This window comes from Hemiscyllium ocellatum, unplaced genomic scaffold, assembly GCF_020745735.1.
Source record: "Hemiscyllium ocellatum isolate sHemOce1 unplaced genomic scaffold, sHemOce1.pat.X.cur. R23, whole genome shotgun sequence".
Taxonomy (NCBI): Eukaryota; Metazoa; Chordata; class Chondrichthyes; order Orectolobiformes; family Hemiscylliidae; genus Hemiscyllium; species Hemiscyllium ocellatum.
The window spans coordinates 1,045,912-1,063,278 of record NW_026867618.1 but is presented as its reverse complement, the minus strand read 5'-3'; the positions used below and the strand labels follow the sequence as shown (position 1 = coordinate 1,063,278).

General features: G+C 47.2%; 1 long non-coding RNA gene across 2 annotated transcripts in view; it reads right to left on the bottom strand.

Moving 5' to 3' along the window:
• Positions 1-2,548: 2,548 nt before the first annotated feature.
• Positions 2,549-17,367, bottom strand: part of LOC132809149 (uncharacterized) — a 28,073-nt gene continuing 13,254 nt past the window's right edge. Inside the window, exons 2-4 of one of the 2 annotated variants that reach the window (XR_009642228.1) lie at positions 14,528-14,743; positions 5,385-5,477; positions 2,549-4,038 (exon numbers count right to left, since the gene is read on the bottom strand). This is a non-coding gene — a long non-coding RNA (uncharacterized LOC132809149). The remainder of the gene's footprint in view (positions 4,039-5,384; positions 5,478-14,527; positions 14,744-17,367) is intronic. The other variant, XR_009642229.1, reaches the window with a different exon arrangement.

The following is a 17,367-nucleotide window of genomic DNA, read 5'->3' as shown; positions in this document are numbered from 1 at the left end:
AGCAGCTTTGTTGCCAATTCTTGCATTCGAAAAACCCTTCATGTGGGTTATGATTAATTGTGTAGCTCCCCTTTCTAAAGTAAAAGTGGAAACCAATATTTGCTGACCATAATGGATGCGTCTACCAGATTTCCAGAGGCAATTCCATTATTGGAGTGTTAAGGCAAAAATGAAGGTGGAGGGATTGGTAGCTTTCTTTACTCGCTGTGGACTGCCCAGAGAGATTTAGTAAGACCAAGGGTCTCATTTTATTGCTCAGCTGTTTGAAGAAGTCATGGATATCTTAGGCATACAGCACTTCAAATCAAGTGCGTCCCATCCTGAATCCCAGGGAGCCTTGGAAAGTTAGCATCAGACACTGAGGATCATGCATACAGCGTACTGTCAGGATTACCCGAATGGTTGGGATAAAGCTGCCCCATTAAATTGTTTGCCGTTAGAGATGCCCCAAATAAATCTACTCACTTTACTTCATTTGACGTAACATTCGTACATGAAGTGACAGGTCCTTAGAAATTAATTAAATATAAATTGACAGGACCAAAGTCAGACATCTCACACTTGGATTATGTATCAGAGGTGAGGGAGAGATTGGATGGAGTAGGTGAGTTAGTTAAACAGCAGCTGAAGAGGGCACAGTGTAGAGTGACGCAGGTGGCAGATAAAAACTCTGAAACTTTGACGATTTACGTTGGGATGACGTATTAGTTTCGCCACCAGTGGTAAGAAAACCATTCAAAGCCAGGCCCCTTTCAAATTAAAAAAAAGTGTGAAGTCAGTTAAACTACCTGGTAAAGATACCGGAGATGACAAAAAAACTTTATCGAGTATTTCATCTGGATGTATAATGCTCCAGCCACATTTAACACTCAAGAATAGAGGGGTGGCCATATGAACAAATTGTGCAACTTATCTGTATGATGTAGTGATCTTCAGCAAGTGATTGAAAGCTCACATGTTACAGTTGGCAGAGCATGTTGAACGATTACAAGAAGCAAACTTGGTAATAAACTTAAAGAAAAAAGAATTCGCGAAGGCAGAGGTGACGTTCTTGGGACATAACATTGGACATGGAAGGTTGACTCCATGGAACACAAAAACGAAGGGCTTTGAGGAATTTCCACGACCATCCTCGAAGAAGGAAGTGCTTCGATTTTTGGAACTGAGTGGATTCTATCGGAAGTTTGTTCAAAACTTCAGCAGCGTCTTGGCAACACTGATGGATTTACTGAAGAAGAACACAGAATTATGGTGGACAGAACAATGCCAGGAGGTATTTGAGAATTTTAAAGCAGGTTTAATCACTACACCAGTTTTAGCTGCACCAAATATTCTGAAACCCTTTGAAAATTGTGTTTGATGCTCGGGATATAGGGGTCAGAGATGTATTGATATGGAAAAAGGTGATGGAATTGAATGGCTAATTGGCTACTTGTCGAAAAAACTCAATATCCAACAGAGAAAAAAAATAGAAAATCTCCATTATTGAATAAGAATGATGAAGTTCCACACTGGCCTGACAATATTTTAACGTGTATATGACAAACAAATTGTCGGAGATGGCTGTGGACAACGACAAATCTCTCGCATTTTTTGGAATATTTAAAGACCAGAATACGAGACTATTTCATTGGAGTCTTACCTGACCGACTTGAAACTTACAAAATGTACATGCTGTGTCTTCTATAATGTGATAGCAGATGCGTTTTCGTGGATTTAAAGGAAAAAGTGTAGGTAAGTTTCGAGTTATTCCAGTTTTGTATTGGTGTGCAGAATTAATATGAATGATATAACTGAGATTAATACTTTTGTATTTCATAAAATTGGGATTAAGAATTAAAGGAAAAGAAATGCAGCCATCTTTTCATTCTGCTAGTTCATTTTATTTTCTGAAGCGGGGAGATGTTATGAAGACAAAAACATGTATGGACACTTCAAAACAGATCGGGTTTTGCTGAATAGAAATTAAAGCCACAGATGCCAGCTGAAGGTCACACTGTTCCACATGTCACCATTAGCTGAGAAATGGATTCCTGAGTTTTGGTTGCTAGTTTGACAGCCATTCAAATGTAACCAAAGAGTTTAAATAACGCTCAGGATACCAGATGCCAACAGAATTAGAATATTATTGTTTGGACACCTGGAAAGCAATCAAATTATGAGAATTATTGTATCATGGGAAGTATATAAACCCAGCATTTTGAACACTGGAGGGAGAGCTACTGCCATCCAACAGTAGAGCAACTGCTGTAGAGCAGGAGTGCTAACTGACCATCTCAAACACACTCTATCAAAGACACATGTTCATGCAAACCTCTTTGCAATAAAAAAAATGAACCAAGGAGATCAGCAGCTGAAAGAGTGAATACAGCGGGGAAGATACAGACTGTATGGTCTTGAGATTGTAATGTTTAATATGTGGGTTGTTGGAACAACATACTTTTTACAGAGTTGGAGTCAGATAGTAAGTAGCTAAGAAAAGAGGGGCTTGTATTTGTGAATAGCTGTTGTTTAGTTTTCACGAATAAAGTTAAGAAATAAACTTGTTAATCTTTGTTTAAATAGTGGAATGTGGGAGATCTGTGTCGCTCATATTTTAACAGATTACGAGGTGAGGCGAGCTTTTCTGGGTGTTTGGTTTTAATTAACAGAAGGGTTCGACTCCACCTTGTAAATATCCATCCACGCTAACCCCATTTCCCTCCACCACAACTCCTATACACAATGCTCTGACTGATTAAGGCAAATGTGTCAAATGTGTTCAGTACCGCACTGTCTGCATTCAACTTCACTTTCAAGGAACAATGTACCTGCAGCCTTATGTCCATTTGTTTCACAACACTCACCAGGCCCTTAACATTAAGTGTATAATTTCTGCTCACAAGCCTCCAGTCTGAAAAATATCCCTCTTCCCTCAAGCCAATTGTGATGAGCTTCTTCTGTATCCCATGTGACTGAAACTTCCTAATCTGCCTACCAATCGGAATGTTATGAACACCTTGCTGAGGTCCACATAGACAATGTCTACCAAACTGCCTTCATCAATCTTCTTTGTCACCTCTTCATAAAACTCAATCAAATTAATGAGACATTAATGAGATCAGTCCTTGCCTTCCCAAACGTATGTAAATGCTATCCCACAGAATCCCTTCGAACAACTCACCCACCACTGACATCAGGCTCACCGGTCTATAGTTCCCCGGCTTTTTGGGTCACTGTCTCCTTTTCTAGTCCCACTCCTCCACTGCTCACAACAAATGTTAAATGTAACCAGGTCGGTGATATGGCCGATGATATCAGTCTCAGACTGGGTCAGGGTCAGTTTTAGGAACAAGTCAGGCTAGTTTCTGTAATCTGCTAAAACAACACGTTTACGATCCAGAGCAATGTTACTCCAACTATGATGGAAAGATGGATGGCAAACTGTTTGCGTATTGCAAATAAAGACTCGATATTTCCCATTCTAAAAACACTGATACACACAAACACACACACACACACAAACACACACACACAAATCTGTGTAATTTCACGTTGAAAGAAACTCATCCAAATATTAGTGTAACTCATGACAAAAGGAAAAATTGAGAGATTGTCCAAAATGTGATTCTGCTTCTGAAGATATTGCACTCACACAGCCGCTAGCAATGGGATTTTATCCTGGGAGAGTTGGATTTGGCTGAATTCCCTTTGCATTAGGCTGGCAGGAGGTTCCAGGTTAGCACAGTGGCTCAGTAGTTCACACTGTTCCATCACAGCATCAGGGACATGAGTTCAATTCCAGCCTCGGGTGACTATCTGCGTGGAGTTTGGATCTTCTCCCCTTGTCTGCGTGAGCTTCTGATGGGTGCTCCCGTTTCCTGCCACAGCCCAAAGCTGTATAATTCAAGTGGATTGGTCAAATAGTCCATCGTGTTCCGCGATTTCTACTTTAGGTGCACTAGTCAGTGGTAACTGTAAGGGCATGGGAAGGTTACTCTTTGGAAAGTTGGTATGTACTTGTTGGGCCGAAGGGCTTGTTTCCACACTGCTGAGATTCTATAAAAATAAGAATGGTAACAATAACAGTAGAGTTTTGTTTTAGCTCGTACACGTTACTGTGATGAGGAATAATGAAGGAGAGAGAGTGCAATAGGCCGTTTCTTCTCGGGCAGGTGACATTTTCTCCCTCTCTGAGTTGAATCACACAATAATGTCATTCTCTCCCAAACTGGACCATGTGAGGTCTCCTTGTACATTGTCCAAACTATGTCTCCATCACATTCCCTGTTCCATGTCGGTGCATCATTGCTGCTGTCATACACAGAGCCATACCCTGAGCAGAAAATGGTCTCGGTCAATTTGTGGATATGTTTATATGTCCCTGCGTCATTAAAAAATAAAATGTTTAATGTATTCAGAATACATAGAACTTAGAACAGTCCAGCACAGAACAGGCCCATCAGCCCATGATGTTGTTCCGGCCACTGATCCTCATGTAAGCACCCTTAAATGTCTGTGACCATATGCATATCCAGCAGTCTCTGAAATGTCCCCAATGACTTTGCTTCCACAACTGCTGCTGGCAACGCATTCCATGCTCTCTCAACTCTGTGTAAAGAACCTGCCTCTGACATCCCCTCTATACTTTCCTCCAACCAGCTTAAAACTATGACCCCTCGTGTTAGCCATTTCTGCTCCGGGAAATAGTCTCTGGCTATCAACACTATCTATCTCTCTCATAATCTTGAATATCTCAATTAGGTCCCCTCTCCTCCTCCTTTTCTCCAATGAAAAAAGTCCGAGTTCAGTCAACCTCTCTTCATATGATAAGCCCTCCAGTCCAGGCAGCATCCTGGTAAACCTCCTCTGAACCCTCTCCAAAGCATCCACATCTTTCCTATAATAGGATGACTAGAACTGGACATAGTATTCCAAGTGCGGTCTAACCAAAGTTTTAAAGAGCTGCAACAAGATCTCACGACTGTTAAACTCAATTCCCGTGTTAATGAAAGCCAAAACACCATATACTTTCTGAACAACCCTGTCCACTTTGGTGGCCATTTTAAGAGATCTATGTACCTGCACACCAAGATCTCTCTGTTCCTTCACACTGCCAAAAATCCTATCCTTAATCCTGTACTCAGCTTTCAAATTCGACCTTCCAAAATGCATCACATCGCATTTATCCAGGTTGAACTCCATCTGCCACCTCTCAACCCATCTCTGCATCCTGTCAATGTCCCGCTGCAGCCTACAACAGCCCTCTACATTGTCAACGACACCTCCAACCTTCGTGTCATCTGCAAACTTGCTGACCCATCCTTCAATGCCCTCATCCAAGTCATTAAAAAAATTACAAACAGTAGAGGCCCAAGGACAGAGCCCTGTGGAACATCACTCACCACAGACTTCCAGGCAGAATATTTTCCTTCCGCTACCACTTGCTGTCTTCTGCTGGCCAGCCAATCCTGTATCCAAACAGGTAACACAGATACCTGTGTTAAAATGAATGTTTTATTTTAACAAATACAGAAATTGCTGGAAAAGCTCGGCAGGTCTGTCAGCATCCAGATGACTTTTACATGATGGAGTTGTACCAGCCTCCACTACTTCCTCTGGCAGCTCAGTCCATACACGCACCACCTTTTATGTGAAAAGGTGCCCCTTAGGTCTCTTCAAAATCTTTCCGCTCTCACTTTCCACCAATGTCCTCTAGTTTTGGACGCCCCTAACCTGGGGAAAAACCTTGACTACAAACCCTATCCATGACCGTTCTGATTTTATAAACCTTTACTGCTGTGAAATGTGACTTCAATCAACAAGAATGGCTCTACTTCCAATAATCCCAGGCCGAAATGCTGAAATGCAACACCGACACCTGTTCTTTCTCCATCAAGCCACAATTATAAAACCACTTTAATCGGTTTGTTCAGATATATTAGGTGACACTTCTTTGGGATTTACACCTAGACCTTTGTGCCCAGAGGTAGGGACACGAACACCACTCGGCAATACCCATAAAGCTGTAACAGTATTCTACATAGAACATAGAACATAGAAAGATACAGCGCAGTACAGGCCCTTCGGCCCTCGATGTTGCGCCGACCGAATCCTACCTAACCTACACTAGCCCAATAACTTCCAAATGCCTATCCAATGCCCGCTTAAATGACCATAAAGAAGGAGAGTTCACCACTGCTACTGGCAGGGCATTCCATGAACTCACAACCCGCTGTGTAAAGAATCTACCCCTAACATCTGTCCTATACCTACCACCCCTTAATTTAAAGCTGTGTCCCCTAGTAACACCTGACTCCATTAGCGGTAAAAGGTTCTCAGTGTCGACCCTATCTAAACCCCTAATCATCTTATACACCTCTATCAAATCTCCCCTAAACCTTCTCTTCTCCAATGAGAACAGCCCCAAGTGCCTCAGCCTTTCCTCATAAGATTTTCCTACCATTCCAGGCAACATCCTGGTAAACCTCCTCTGCACTCGTTCCAATGCCTCCACATCCTTCCTATAGTATGGCGACCAAAACTGCACACAATACTCCAGATGAGGCCGCACCAGAGTCTTATACAGTTGCAACATGACCTCAGGACTCCGGAACTCAATTCCTCTACCAATAAAGCCCAGTACACCATATGCCTTCCTCACAGCACTATTTACCTGGGTGGCGACTTTCAGAGATCTGTGTACATGGACACCAAGATCCCTCTGCTCATCCACAATACCAAGTAGCCTACCATTAGCCCAGTAATCCATCTTCTTGTTACTCCTACCAAAGTGAATGACTTCACACTTAGCTACATTGAATTCCATTTGCCACATTTCTGCCCAGCTCTGCAACTTATCTATATCCCGCTGTAACCTACCACTTCCTTCCTCACTATCCACAACTCCACCGACTTTTGTGACATCCGCAAACTTGCTTACCCAGCTTTCAAGCCCTTCCTCTAGATCATTTATAAAGATAACAAAAAGCAATGGTCCCAAAACAGATCCTTGTGGTACACCGCTAGTAACTGCACTCCAAGATGAACATAGTCCATCAACTACTACCCTCTGTCTCCTTCCAGCCAGCCAATTCCTAATCCAAACCTCTAATGTATCCTCAATGACATACCTCCGTAATTTTAGCATTAGCCTACCATGGGGAACCTTATCGAACGCCTTACTAAAATCCATATACACAACATCTACTGCTTTACCCTCGTCCACTTCCGTAGTCACATTCTCAAAGAACTCAATAAGGTTTGTGAGGCACGACCTGCCCTTCACAAAACCATGCTGGCTATCCTTGATCACATTATTCCTATCCAGATGTTCATAAATCTTATCCCTTACCATTCTGTCTAAGACTTTGCCCACCACTGAAGTCAGACTCACTGGCCTATAGTTACTAGGGCTATCCCTACTCCCTTTCTTGAACAAGGGGACCACATTCGCTATCCTCCAGTCCTCTGGTACTATTCCCGTTGACAATGACGACATAAAAATCCAGGCCAATGGCTCTGCTATCTCTTCCCTAGCTTCCCATAGGATCCTAGGGTAAATGCCATCAGGCCCAGGAGACTTATCTATTTTCATCCTCTCCAATATTCCCAGAACCTCTTCCCTGCATATTTCCAGGCCATCCATTCTAATCATTTGTGACTCCATATTCACATCAGCAACAGTGTCCTGTTCCTGAGTGAATACTGATGAAAAGTATTGATTTAGTGTCTCTCCAATCTCCTCCGCCTCCACACACAACTTCCCACTACTATCCTTGACTGGACCGATACCTACCCTAGTCATCCTTTTATTCCTGACATACCTATAGAAAGCCTTTGGGTTTTCCCTAATCCTACCAGCTAAAGACTTTTCATGTCCCCTTCTCGCTTCTCTTAGCTCTCTCTTTAGATCCTTCCTGGCTACCTTATAACTCTCTATCGCCCCAACTGAACCTTCACGCCTCATCTTTACATATGCCGCCTTCTTCCCTTTCACAAGGGATTCCAATTCCTTACCAAACCACGGCTGCCTCACAAGGCCCTTTACACCATGCCTGACTGGTACATACTTATCGAGGACACGTAGTAGCGGCTCCTTGAACAATCCCCACATCTCATTAGTGTTCTTCTCTTGAAGCCTGTTTTTCCAATCCACACATCCTAAGTCATGCCTCACTGCATCATAATTTCCCTGCCCCCAGCTATAACTCTTGCCCTGCGGCGCACACTTATCCCTCTCCATCACTAAAGTAAAAGTCACCGAGTTGTGGTCACTGTCCCCGAAGTGATCACCTACCTCCAAGTCTAACACCTGGCCTGGTTCATTACCTAGAACCAAATCCAGTATAGCCTCACCTCTTGTTGGCCTGTCTACATATTGTGTCAGGAAACCCTCCTGCACACATTGGACAAACACCGACCCATCTAATGAACTCGAGCTATAGCTCTCCCAGTCAATATCTGGGAAGTTAAAGTCCCCCATAACAACCACCCTGCTACCTTCACTCTTTTCCTGAATCATCCTCGCAATATTATCCTCTACTTCTCTAGGACTATTAGGAGGCCTGTAGAAAACACCTAACAGGGTGACCTCACCTTTCCTATTTCTAACCTCAGCCCAAACTACTTCAGATGGCAAGTCCTCTTCCATCGTCCATTCTACTGCTGTAATACTATCTTTGACAAGTAATGCCACACCTCCTCCTTTTTTACCCCCATGTCTGATCCTACTAAAACATTTAAACCCTGGAACCTGCAACAGCCATTCTTGTCCCTGTTCTACCCACGTCTCTGTAATGGCCACAACATCGAAGTCCCAGGTACCAACCCACGCTGCAAGTTCACCTACCTTATTTCTTATACTTCTGGCATTGAAGTATACACACTTCAATCCACCCTTCTGTTTACAGGCACCCTCCTTCGAGATCGTTGCATTATTCATAACCTCCCTACACTCAAGGTCCTGTACCCTAAAGCTACAGTCCAGGTTCCCATGCCCCGGTGGAGTTAGTTTAAACCCTCCCAAAGAGCACTAGCAAACCTCCCCCCAAGGATACTGGTGCCCCTCAGGTTCAGGTGTAGACCATCCTTTTTATAGAGGTCCCACCTTCCCCAGAAAGAACCCCAGTTGTCCAGAAACCGGAATCCCTCCCTCCTGCACCATCCCTGTAGCCACACATTTAACTGCTCTCTCTCCCTATTCCTCGACTCTCTATCACGTGGCACGGGTAACAAACCAGAGACTACAACTCTGTTTGTTCTAACTCTGAGCTTCCAACCTAGCTCCCTGAAAGCCTGTCTGACATCCTCACCCCTCTTCCTACCTATATCGTTGGTGCCAATGTGGACCACGATCTGGGGCTGCTCCCCCTCCCCCTTAAGGACCCGGAAAACACGATCAGCGACATCACGTACCCTTGCACCTGGGAGGCAACATACCAAACGTGAGTCACTGTCACCCCCACAAAACCGTCTGTCTGTACCCCTCACTATCGAGTCCCCAAGAACTATCGCTCTACCTTTCTCCACCCTTCCCTTCTGAGCAACGGGGCCAGGCTCCGTGCCAGAGGCCTGAACCTCGTTGCTTGCCCCTGCTAAGTCATCCCCCCCACAAGTATCCAAAACGGTATGCTTGTTCTTGAGGGGAATGACCGCAGGGGGTCCCTGCACTGGCCTCCTCCTCCCACTCCCCCTCACTGTCACCCATCTATCTTGAACTTTCGGAGTAACTACTTCCCTAAAGCTCTGATCTATGACCCTCTCTGCCTCCCGAATGATCCGCAGTTCATCCAAATCCAGCTCCAGTTCCCTAACACGGGCTTGGAGGAGCTGGAGAAGGGTGCACTTCTTGCAAGTGTACTCAGCAGGGACGCTAATGGCTTCCCTCACCTCATTCTCCTGTATGTTTGTTCATCAGCCTGTTCTGTCATACTGTGACATACCTCTGCAACAGGCAGGACTTCAATCCAGGCCTTCTCGTCCAGAGCTAGGAACACTACCACACAAGTTCAGGAATTGGAATCAAACCCAGAGCTCTGGCTCAGAGACACGGACACTGCCCACTATACTACCATACCCAGATTTTGGGTCATATTTTAGTGCCCTCTTCCAGCTCAGTGTGGATTGATTATAATCAGGTTACTATTACTGAATTACAAACAACACTTTGTATTATTAAACAAATGCAAGATATTTGTCTCAACTGTAGGATATTGAGTGCACTTGCTGAATATTGAAATTAACTATGACCATCTTTAATCGCTATTATCTGTAGTCTGCAATATTAGGGAAAGAAATCCTGCAGAAACACTCTGCCCAATGAAGGGTCTCAAATAGACATTTATTACTGAACACCAGAGGCGAAGGAAGAGCTTAATTTCTGACCCCAAAACACCGATCAATCTTACCCACTCTAACATGTGTCTGCCCTCTGTCTAAAACCATGAAATGATACCAGGCCGCTGATTACTGTCCAGCCTCTCCTCCCCACTGACTGTGTCTGCAATCTGTCCCTCCTCCCTCTAACCACACAAGGCAACCCAAGCTCAGGGTCTTTGTGAAAATCATGGCAAGAGTGTGCAGGCCTCCTGGAGAGGGGTGGGCATTTTAAAATTGAAGGGGGAGGGGGAGATGGCAGTCATATCGCACACTGGGCTGAGGGGTGGCAGATGGAGGATAGTCTGGATTAATGCCAGGCATTGGATTTGGTAGATCAAACAAGAACAGGGCCTATACAATTAAAAGTAGGGTCTTTTGGTGGTGTTGTAGTACAGAGACCTAGGCCGTCATGTTTAATTCTTTAAAATTTGCATCTGATATAGAAAGTGGCTAAGAAGGTGTTTAACACACTTGTCTTCATAGGTCAGACCTTTGAGTATTGGAATTGGGACGTCATATTGAGGTTGTACAGGACATTGGTGAGACCTCTCCTGGAATACTGTGTCCAGTCTGGACATCCTGCCCGCTCATTCCATAGCCACACCACCTTCTGGGTGAAAAAGCTGCCCCTTACGTCACTTTTAAATGTTACCCTCTCACCTTAAGCCTATGTCCTCTAGTTTGGTCTCCCCCATACCCTTAGCAAATACCTTGACTATTCTCTTTGATATTATTGACCTTGATATTATTAAGCTGGAGAGGGTTCAGAAGAGTTTAACCTGGATGTTGCTGGAAATGGAGGGATTGAGCTATAAGGAGAGGCTGAATAGGCTGGGACTTTTTTCACTGGAGAGTATGAGGTGGAGGGGTAACTTTGCAGAGGTTTATAAAATGATGAGGGGTACAGATAAGCTAAAGGGCTGATGTCTTTTCCCGAGAGTTGGGGATTCAAAACTGAGGGATATTTTGAGGCGTGAGGAAAAAGATTTAGAAAAGTCAGGAGAGGTAATTATTTCAGACAGAAGCTGGCGTGTGTGTGGAATTAACTTCTAGAGGAACTGGTGAAAATAGGGACAGTTACAATGTTTAAAGGACATTTAGATCAGTAAATGGACAAGACATCAGTTTGGATGGTGCTGTGAGCAGCTGCCCTCTCCCTCCCCCTCTCTGAGTGAATCCCTGTTGGTTTTCACCCTCTGCCAATGTCTGTGCAGTGGCGTGTGGAGGCCAGCAGAGGGTGGCATTGCATCACTTTCAGCACCACAGAGACAGCCAGACCTGCCCCACACAGAGACACACATACACACACAGCAATTGTTAGGACACGGCGTGAAGCTCATCTGGTAAGTTAAACTAAACTAAACATAAAGAAATGCTCAAGTTACCTTGTAAACTGTTGAAATATGAGTGATAGAGAACTCCCAAATTCCAGTGTTTAAACAAAAGTATCAATGTATTTTTTTTACTCTGAAAGTGAACATTTTACATCAACTATTCACAACTCTGGGACCCTCTTTCTCCAAACTGCTTATTACCCTACTCCAACTCTACAGCAATATACTGTTTCAATGAGACACTTACTAAAATTACATACACGTAATTTCAAAGCCACACAGCAGCTGTTGTTTCATCTGACCTCTCACCAATCTCCCTTTTTCCCATCTTTCCTGGGAAGTATGGTTCATGTTACAGGATGTTATCGAAGTGTCGACATTTCAGCATTCTGACACCTGTGAACACATCCTTCCATGACACTGTCTCTCAGTCTCCCCCTCTCTGTCTATACCCCAAACCCCTCCCATGTGGTGATATTTAAACTGATACCCCTGCCATCTCTCTCTGGCAGTTATGTTCACACCCACAGCACCCCCTTTTGTTGGCACAGTGGGGATATGGAGCTGGAAATGGGTGGGAGCTGCACATCCTGTCACTTCCAGCATGGGCTGCAAGTTTCTCCTCACTGGGCAGGGATCTAACAGTGTTACTGGGTAATGCACTGGGGTGGGGTACACAGTCCTACATGGTGGGAGGGTAACTGCTCCTGGGTTACAGATCAATGCACTGGGGTGGTGTACACAGTCCTACATGCTGGGAGGGTAACTGCTCCTGGGTTACAGATCAATGCACTGGGGTGGGGTACACAGTCCTACATGCTGGGAGGGTAACTGCTCCTGGGTTACAGATCAATGCACTGGGGTGGGGTACACAGCCCTACATGCTGGGAGGGTAACTGCTCCTGGGTTACAGGTCAATGCACTGGGGTGGTGCACACAGCCCTACATGCTGGGAGGGTAACTGCTCCTGGGTTACAGATCAATGCACTGGGGTGGTGCACACAGCCCTACATGCTGGGAGGGTAACTGCTCCTGGATTACAGATCAATGCACTGGGGTGGTGCACACAGCCCTACATGCTGGGAGGGTAACTGCTCCTGGGTTACAGATCAAAGCACTGGGGTGGGGTACACAGTCCCACATGCTGGGAGGGTAATTGCTCCTGGGTTACAGATCAATGCACTGGGGTGGGGTACACAGTCCTACATGCTGGGAGGGTAACTGCTCCTGGGTTACAGATCAATGCACTGGGGTGGGGTACACAGCCCTACATGCTGGGAGGGTAACTGCTCCTGGGTTACAGATCAATGCACTGAGGTGGGGTACACAGTCCTACATGCTGGGAGGGTAACTGCTCCTGGGTTACAGATCAATGCACTGGGGTGGGGTACACAGTCCTACATGCTGGGAGGGTAACTGCTCCTGGGTTACAGATCAATGCACTGGGGTGGGGTACACAGTCCTACATGCTGGGAGGGTAACTGCTCCTGGGTTACAGATCAATGCACTGGGGTGGTGTACACAGTCCTACATGCTGGGAGGGTAACTGCTCCTGGGTTACAGATCAATGCACTGGGGTGGGGTACACAGTCCTACATGCTGGGAGGGTAACTGCTCCTGGGTTACAGATCAATGCACTGGGGTGGGGTACACAGCCCTACATGCTGGGACGGTAACTGCTCCTGGGTTACAGGTCAATGCACTGGGGTGGTGCACACAGCCCTACATGCTGGGAGGGTAACTGCTCCTGGGTTACAGATCAATGCACTGGGGTGGTGCACACAGCCCTACATGCTGGGAGGGTAATTGCTCCTGGGTTACAGATCAATGCACTGGGGTGGTGCACACAGTCCTACATGCTGGGAGGGTAATTGCTCCTGGGTTACAGATCAATGCACTGGGGTGGGGTACACAGTCCTACATGCTGGGAGGGTAACTGCTCCTGGGTTACAGATCAATGCACTGGGGTTGGGTACACCGTCCTACATGCTGGGAGGGTAATTGCTCCTGGGTTACAGATGAATTCACGGGTGATCACTGCACAGCTCCCCGTGCTGGTCAGGTATGTAGCCTGTGCACAGTACATCATGTTGGTGGGGTGGATGGGGGTGAAAGGTGATGGACCGGTCACGGAGTTTCCCGGAAGTTTCCGTCCCTGACATTCTATAACTGCCATTCCCGGAACGTTCTGTCCCTGACGTTGTTTGTTTGTGAACGGCCGGACGTCAGTGAATTGAACAAACGATAAGATCCCGAGGGAAGAGATCCCGTTCCAGGGAGAAGGAGACACTGTTCCGAAGGCCCCTCAGGCAGTTAAAGGGGGAATACGTTTCCCCTGCGTTTACATTTCTCCATGATACAGGATCGACCACAATTCAGACCAAAATATACGAAATTCCCAGACTCCGTTTGTCTTCAGGAAACTGGGAGAGAAACCTTCAGGACAACAACGTTCCCACCCTCCGTATTAGGAACTGGGAAGGAGTGACCTGTGTCTGCTCGCGAGTGATCGAGTGTGTGGGAATGTTCTAGAAACCATCTGTCCTTATGGATGTGTCTCTGTGTGTTTGGGGAGGGAGGGTTTCTTGTGGTTTATGTCACATTTTTGTCAGTAATTCCGACCTTCCCATTTGTTATTCCAGCTCCAATTATTTTAATAAATCCCTGAATACAGGGACACATTTGAAAATCTCACTGGGTCCCCGATCAAACGGGTCCCTTTGCCTCCAGGCTGATGGATAATGGGTTTGTTTTCCGTCCTCACAGTTAACGTAGTGACCATCTACGTCCTGATTTATAAAGATTGTGGATTGTCTCCATGTGTCAGACGTTACCTGGGGGCCATGGCAGCGGCGGATCTCCTGGTCATTATCCTCGAACTGATCCTGAGACACATTCCCATTGTTTATCAGGAACAGTTTTATTTCCTGAGGTACTCCGTCCCCGTGTGTAATATCCACGCCGTCCTGCTTTATGCAGCCACTGACTGCTCTGTCTGGTTCACCGTCACTTTCACCTTTGATCGGTTTGTGGCCATTTGTTGCCAGAAGCTGAAAAGTAAATATTGCAGTGAGAAAACAGCGGCTGTGGTTCTGGGAGCAGTGACTGTGCTGAGCTGTTTAAAGAACATTTCCTGGTATTTTATGCTCACGGCTCGGTATCGGCTGGGGAACATCCCCTGGTTTTGTGATGTAACAGTCGCTGTTACATTCTCCAGTGTCTGGGTCACAATCGAGTTCCTCCACCACATTCTAACCCCGTGTGTCCCATTTCTCCTGATTCTGCTGCTCAATGTTCTCACCATCAGACACATTTTAGTGACCAGCAGAGCCCGCAGGAGACTCCGCGCTCACACCAATGGGGACGCTCAGTCTGACACTGAAATGAGAAACCGAAAAAAATCCATCATTTTACTGTTTGTGATCTCGGCCAATTTCATCCTGTTATGGTCAACGTTAATGCTGTATTCGATATGGTTCCGGATGTGGTATATTGGGTATAAGTCTGTGTTTCTCCATCGCTTTGTGCTGGAACTGGGATTCATGCTGCAGCTCCTCAGTTGCTGCACAAACACCGCGATTTATGCCGTGACCCAGACTAAGTTCAGGCAGCAGCTGAAGAATGTGCTGAAATATCCCTTCACCCAAATCCATCCATCCATCAAATTCCCTCATTAATCACACCATCCGGGATTTTCTCATTTCAGTTCAGTGTTTCAGCGATGGAGCAGCCTGTTGCTATGGTAACAGACTGAGGGGAGCGCTGGTTTGTCCATCCTTATCCCACAGCGGGGTTACAGGGAAACATTTCAATGTTTCTCACAACTCAGGGGCCAGTGAGAAAAGGCACCATCCTACTGACTGTATCCATCACTTCCATTTGTAACCAATAAAAATGCTGATTAGAGCGTGCCGAGCAGCAGAGGGACCGATGTTGTTGTGTGTCTTTGTGTTGGAGAAGCTGAGCTGGAGAGAGACAGACTCAGCCCCAAGTCCTGGTCCTCAGGGAAGGGGAGGACACCGCGCCCTGAGCTCAGGAGCTGGGGTTAACGCCCTCAGTCCCAGCACTGCAGCCTGGTCTCCCCATTATCTCTCCCCTACTCTTTCTCCTCAATTCTCTCTCTCTCTCTCTCTCTCTATCATCTCTCCTCTTCACACTCCCTCGTTTCCCCTCACACTCACAATCCCCCCAACCCCAGTTTCTCCACCTGCCTACATCTTCCCTATCCCCTCACCCTCACTCTCTCTGTCCTGCTGTCTCTGTCTAGCTCCAGCAGTTCCATCTCTACCCCATTTTCCCCTCCTCCTACCTCCCACATCTCACCCCCCCCCCCCACACACGCAGCCTCACGACCAACCAACCCCACACCCCCCAGTCTCTGGGTCAGAGGGAGAGGGAAGGACCAGGGAGACAGAATGTGTCTGAGACAGGGGGAGGGAGGGACAGGAGGGAGAGCGATTCAGTCAGAGAGAAACGGAGGAAGGTGGGGGAGAGAGAGAGAGAGACACTGATTGAGGGGGGTCAAGAGTGAGAGAAGGTGGAGGGAGAGTGAAGGAACGGGGGGAGAGAGAGGGGGCAAGGGAGAGATAGGGTGAGATAGGGGAGGGCGAGAGATGGGACGGAGGGAGGGGAGGGAATGTCAAGAGGGAGGGAGAGGGTGAAAGAGGGGATGGGAGAGAGAGGGAGAGCGAGAGAGGTGGAGGAAAAGGGAGAGGGAGAGGGCGAGAGAGGGGAGGGAGGTAGGGGAGGGAGAGAGAGGGGAGAGGTTGAGAGAGGGGAGGATGAGACAGGGAAGTGAGGGAGGGGAGAGCAAGAGAGAGGAGCACAAGAGGGAGGGAGAAGGAGAGAGGGGAGGGGAGAGAGGGGGGAGGGCGAGAGACTGTAGTGCGAGAGAAGAGGAGGGCGAGAGAGGGGTGACCGAGTGAGGAGAGGGAAGGGAGGGGAGGGCGAGACGGGGGGAGGACGAGAAAGTAGGGAGGGCAAGAGAGGGGGAGGGTGAGACACGGGGAGGGCGAGAGAGGGGAGTGCGAGTGAGGGGGAAGGCGATAAAGGGGAGGGCGAAAGAGGGGAGTGAAGGAGGTGAGTGTGAGAGGGAAGAAGAGGGCGAGAGAGGGGAGGGCAAGACAGCGGGGAGGGTTAAGAGGGGAGGGCAAGAGGGAGGGAGCGGCCGAGAGAGGGTAGGGATGGAGGGGAGGGCGACAGAAGGGTGAAGGTGAGAGAGAGAGGAGGACGAGAGAGGACAGGAAATTGAGGACGAGAGAGGGGAGAGCGAGACAAGGGGGAGAGGTAGGGGAGGGCGAGAGAGGGGAGTGAGACAGGGGAGGGCGAGAGAGGAGAGAGAAGGGAGGAGGCTAGAGAGGAGGGCGAGAAGGAGAGAGGGAGGGCGAGAAGGAGAGAGGGAGGGAGGGAGGGGAGGGTGAGAGAGAAGAGGGAGGGAGGGGAGGGTGAGAGGAAGAAAAAGGGTGAGAGAGGGGATGGGAGAGAGGGGAAGCACGAGTGAGAGGGAGGGCAAGAGATGGGGAGATGGAGGGGAGGACGAGAGGGATGGAGAGTACGAGAGAAGTGAGGGAGGGTGGGAAGGGCGAGAGAGGGGGAGAGTGAGGGAAGTGAGACAGAGGGAGAGGTTGAGAGAGGGGAGGACGAGGAGGGGGAACAGAGAGAAGGGGACAGAGAG